Below are 6,000 nucleotides of genomic sequence, written 5' to 3'. Positions count from 1 at the left end.
AAATAAAACTCTTACTTTTTTTTTTTGGCTGCCGGCTGCATTCCCCCTCTGGCCGTTGCCTCCTTTAATTATAGGAGCTATATTTCTTCCCTGGGAGACATTCGAGGGGATTTTTAGTTGGAAACTCGTTTCTGCTGAGTTATTTTGGAGCCAGGACCAGTGAGTGAGTGGCCCGTACCCACAGGCTTTGAGTGAAGTGCAGATTGAGACATATCGAGTTCCCTCTAAAAGGATCATTTCATGTGGGAGGTTGGACACAAAGTTTGCACTCGTGACTGGCATTCCAGTGAGAGACATGCATATTTTAAAACAACAAAGCAAGGAAGAAAGAAGGCTTAGGGGAGGGGGGGGGAAACTTGGAAAGAAGTTACTAAGTGACAAACATCTGTCAACATGGGATAATTTGTACACTCCGATGTAAAACTATCTGCCTCATTTGATGGCGTTCAAGGCGGAGGATCTAGGAGAGCAGTAGATAAGTATTTATCCCTATGAGATAGTTAACTAAGACACTTTTCCCAAAATAGGTGTAAGGTGATTAAAGCTGCACGAATGAGTATAATCTTAAATTATAGTATGTTTCTTAGAATAGTGGAGGCCTCTAAAATTGCTCATTTCTGATAGTTCATAAAAAAATTAGACCCTATTTCATTTTTAGAGATGTACTGTACTTCAAACAACGGACTGATAAAGTAATAAGCAGAACATTTATTATAGAAAATCAAATGAATTTTATCATAACAAAAACAAAACCAAGCAGAAGAAGAGAAACAAAAATCTCAGACAACCCCTGCTTGCTATGTTCTAGAAATCTTTAAAAGTACCAGCTTTACATGTGTATGTGAGCCAAACATATAAACATCCACCTCTCTGCATGTCAACAAGGAGAAATGGCAAAATATTTTCAGAGAATTTTCTCTCTTATTTAAGCTTGGAGTTTCAACAAACATATTACACTTTAAGAGAGAAAAGCAAAAAAAAAAAAAAAAAAAGCAAAACAAAACACTTCCTTCTTTAGGAGGGAAGTTTTTAAAAGCAGAGTGAAAGATCAGGCAAGATCCTGAAACGTCTCTTTATATACCCTGACTCTCCATCCACCACATGGAAGTTCAGGCTCCAGCTTCCACCGAGAAATCTTTTTCTCCTCCAGATCTGAAGACAAAAGGAGAGGAGGCCTGGTGGCGAGCGGGATATCTCTGTTAGTTGTCAGCGCAGGTCCATGGGTTAGGAATGCTAATGAGCCGCTTGGCCAGCTCAAGACTTGGTTCTCTCTCGCACACCCTGACGCTCACACACACTCGGGCTCCTGCATGCCGACTGACAAGCACACAGAGCCTCGTGCTCCATCCTGTCTCTCTCCTTTTTCCTCTGAGCCCGGAGATCGATCGCTGACCCCACTGTTGGGCCAACGCTTTATTTATCTGGCTGCGCAATGATATTATCAGCCTTAAACGTTATATACAGCAAATGTCCTCCTAAATCAACACAATAGGATAGCTTGCAGAGCCCAGCCTGGTCTGTCTTAAAGAAATCCCTGGCTATCTCTCTTTCTCGTTCTCCCTCTCCCCTTCCTTACAGACACCCCTTCTCCTTTCCACCTTTACAACTACTGATATTTTATACAATGGACTTGGGGATTTGATCCCTTGCTTTCAGCTTGATTGGAGGAGGCCTTAGCAGACTAGGAGATGGATAGACACCATTATCCACCCATCACTGTGATCTCCATCAGGGGTTCCCTTGTCAGCCGGATCCAACTGCCTAGACCCACTCTATTCACATGACCCGGATTTCTCAAAATTGGGGTAGAAGAGAAGGCGAGGGGTGGAGAATCGAGTGTGCAACCTTCCACCGTGTTAATTGTTTTCTTTCCTCTCAATTACATTCATAAACCTATTTTCTGCATTGCCTGTTATTTCTTTGTGCTTCAAAATGGAAACCACGTGCAGCCTTCTTCCCTCCGCACACACAATAAATGCGCTGCCCCCTCCCCCAACCCATCACACAACTATTTACATCTTGGTTACTCACTCTGCGCTCCGGCCCAGCCTGGGAGAAGAAATTGGCCCCATGGGATTGGGTGAGGCTTTGTAAAAGCATCTCTCAAATCCGTATCTCGGGCCCCCATCTGGGAGAGAGGCTCCTGGACTCCCCTCCCGGGCCTCCTCCCACCCCCTCCTCACACAGGTGGTTGCGGCTTCCTCTGGGAGAGCTAGCAGGGAGGACATCCCGGGAGAAAGGCAGCCTCGCAGTGTCCCGCCAGGCCCACCCGCTGCCCGCCCCTCACCCTGGCCCTGTCGGGCCGCCCGCGGGGGGTCAGCGGTGGCCCCGAGATCGCCTCTGCTGCCCCCTGGTCCATGCGCCCTGGGCACAGCAGAAAGCCCCGCAGGGACCGGCTGCTCCCTGGGGAGCGTTCTAGACCCAGGTCCTCCCAGGCAAAGAAGTCCCACCAAAAATAAATAAATAAACTCCAAAGGGGGGAGGGGGAGCTGGAAAATGGATTCGCTGACAAGGAGAGATAATAAATGAGAGGCGCTTTCAGATAGATATCTCAGACGTGAAATTGCGCCCAGCTGGTTGTGTAAGCAAACAAATAGTTTCATGTTAGGAACTCTCAACTTGTGGCTTGATGAATAGAACACGACAGAGGTAAATGGGTCTTTAACTCATTTAGGAATACAACTCTTTGGCTTTCCAAGTAAAAGGCCCAGTGACGCCACGGATCCTGAGCAGGCCCTCTAACAAGAGTTTTATTAGTTTCCACTTGCGTCTCCCTGCCTACCCTCCCCAGTCTCCTTCATGGTTTTCCATTTGCAGAGACATTCAGGTGATTTGTTCTGGAGAATCGAGTAGCTTACCGGAGGTGATTCTGGCACTGGAGGAGATATAAGGACTGCCTATGAGCGGAGGAGGAGGATTTTTTAAAAATAAACTTTTTGCACTCTCTAAGCAGACGAGCTCAGGTGGGCTTGGATCGAAGAGGCTCCATAGCCCTAGTGCCCCTGACCTCAAAGCTTGGCGATGGGGCCTCGGGGAGCCCACCCAGACCCTTTGCGGCAGCCAGAGACCGCGAGGCTGAACCAACGTAAGGGGCAGAGTCCCGGAAGCCCAGGGTTGTTCTGGCGTCCCAAAGGCACGCCCATCGCCAGCCCTGGGGCTTCCCCCCAGGCCTGGTCACGGTTTGGGGTGTGCCTGTGGGGGCAGAGGCCACATTTTAACTCCCTTAGGCCACTCTTTGTCCCCTGGCTGCGGATGAGGCGCAGCCTCGTGCCCTAGAAATTCCCAGAGGAGAGCACGTCCTAAGATGGCTTTTTTGATGTTTTCAGAAAAGCTTGTGGCTAAAGTAGTTTAAACTGACTTCAAAGCCCCTAAAGTTCTCAGTCGCCCAGCAAGTGTTTGGGTTAGAAAGGGGAGCATTGGCTTTCATATGTCACAGGTAATTTTGAGAGGGAAGTCACCTTGTGTGGGCCGCTCTCCAACAGTTATGATGTATTTCCTCCAGCCTTGGAGACCCTGTCAGTTCTATCCCGCCCAGTTAGCCCAATCCTATTCTCCCGACTCCTTAGGGCTGCTACGCCTCCGCAGGCCAAGGCGGGGTGCGCGCCCCAAGGTGACCATCCAGCCTACACCTGCCTTCGGCCTCACACCCAAGTTCCACGGCTCCCCCTGGCGCTTGGCTCGAAAGCCGGCTCATTGCTCAGGGGCCTCTGGGCGGCCACCCAGGCAGGCGAGACTCCCACCCGCTCCATGTCGCCTTCTGTCCAGTGGCTTCCAGGGTCCGAGAGCGTGCAGGGCACTGAGCAGGGGCAGCCCGACCACTACTGGGGCTGCCCTTCTGCACAGCAAGGAGGCCGTGCGATGGCTCGGGGGCCCTTAGCTGTTGGGCCGCGGACACCGGGCAGTCCGGCTGGGGAGCCTTGAGAATGCTCAGGGAGCAGAGAGGGCGCTTCCTGGCTGTTGGAAGGCTTAACCCGTGGCTTAAGTAGTGCAGTCTCGGCTCCTCAACCTTCCGTTAGCATGAGCAGATGTGTGGGTCCCACCTCGCGCTCTGAGAATGAAAAGCCACCAACTGTCTCGCGCCCGAGGGAGCACCCACAGAGCCGCTGAGTCTCTAGGGAGGCTCTGTCTCTCTGCTTGAGACACATAGAGACCTCTGAAGATGAGTGTAATGCTACCAAGGAGACAGCACAGGAGAAACCCACTGCCTGCCGCCCCCAGCCAGGTCCGCTGAGCATGGGAGCAGACCACCTTTTCCTTCTCTGTTCCGCTCAGCACCTCTGCCTCCTGGTTCCCTCACGGAGCCTGCAAGGGAGTCCGTGAAGCCATATAGAGGAAGGCCTGCTCTTCTTCCCACGCTGGGCTGCTCGGCTCTGGGCTTAGGCCCAGGCTTAGAAAGGTCGCAGGATTCCTCAGGCCCTGGGCAATCAATGCTCCCAGCCTAGTCCCGCAAGAGACAAGTTACCACTGTCACCTCTGGACCCAGGAGCAAGTGCCTCAGACATCCCAGGCCGTGGCTTCCGGAAGGGTCCCCACACTGGGCACCTCGTGCTCGGGTCTCCATATTGAAATTAATTGAAAAATACGTTTCCGACCTACAAAAATGTTTATCTATTTTCATCAGAGGGATCACACTGTAATGAATATATTTACATGTCATTTCAAGAAAGGCAGCAAAGATCGGTGAGCGCTTGGAGCCAGCTCGTCTCCCCTCCCCCTCGGTGCTGGGCTGCCGCCTACCCCACCCCAAGCCCCACGTTCCCTGATCCGGCAGCCCTAGAGGGCTCTCCGAGACTTTCTGGGAGGCGGTCAGGAGTTAAATATGATCTTTCCTTGCCCATCTGGCCTTGGGTGCTCACTCTGCAGGGAAGTCCACCTGGGCCCAAAGACATTGCCCCTGGGTATAGTGCAAAGGATGAGGCCCAGGGTGGGATGGGGCCCATGTGAGGGCAGGAAGGCACCACACACTGTACCCGCCCTGCCTCCCTAAGGCTCAGGCCGGGTGGCAGGTGGACCTGTGGGGGTTTCTCCACAGAGAGTGTGGCATTGCCCAACCCCTGCTGCCCTGCACCTAGAATATTAAAACCTCAGGTGGCTTGGAGTTTGTTAATACATTTTTAAAGGAGTGGGGGAACCTGGAGATTTCTAGACAGCAAATGAAAGCAGAACTTTGTCAATGACTTGTGAAAAGGAAGCTCTTGCCCCATCCAAGGCCTGTTTGGGGGTGAGGGGTGGAGGAGGAAGTAAGAGGTGTTATTTCAAAAGATCTGGCTTTATTAATACGTTTGGAAAAAAGCTCCCTTGGTAGCATGTGTTCTCACAGTGCCGACTAGAACCCTATAAAACATTCATGCTCCAAAAGCTGCAAGAGAGCAGCCCCCCACGCACACCCAAAGAGAGGCCTCAGCAGCAGGTTTCTGCCCTGGAAGGGCCACTAGAGCCCAAACGGTGCTTCTGGAAAGAACCTGCTCTAGCCTAGCTCACCAACTCCCAAGTTCCAGGTCCATGCCCATAAGTGTGGGTTGGGGGGGGGGGGGCTTGTCCTTCACCCAGCTGAGCTTGAGAGCCCTCCAGGGAACCCCTGTCACAGGGTCAGAAGTGAAGGGCAAACCCTAGCCAGCTCTGCAGCGGACCATAAGGGGGAGTAAAGGTAGGTTTGGCAGTGTTGAGGCCCTAATTCTCTCCCAGAGTTGGGGAGAGGCCCATCGTCCAGTTAGAGGCACAAGAGGCTTCTGAGCAGCCCTCCCCTGCCCTCGACCCCCACATCAGCTCTCCATGCCTCTCTGCAGCCTCTCCAGCCAGGCAAGTTCCCACCTGCAGTCACTGAAGCAGGTGGTCCCCAGACTCGACCCCCACTTACAACCAAGCCCACCCCAGCCTCCTGCTTAAGTCCATGCAGGGCACCAACCATCCACAAGGTCATAAGAGCTGCTGGGAGCAACCAAGCTGTGCTGCCCTCTCCCTGCCCACCCCAGCCCACACAGAGCCTGACCCTCTGCATTT

Source organism: Mirounga leonina, unplaced genomic scaffold (assembly GCF_011800145.1).
Source record: "Mirounga leonina isolate KUSES-001 unplaced genomic scaffold, KU_Mleo_1.0 Mir_168, whole genome shotgun sequence".
In the NCBI taxonomy this organism is placed as follows: domain Eukaryota; kingdom Metazoa; phylum Chordata; class Mammalia; order Carnivora; family Phocidae; genus Mirounga; species Mirounga leonina.
The sequence above is the reverse complement of the archived record's forward strand: the minus strand, read 5'-3'. Positions refer to the sequence as shown.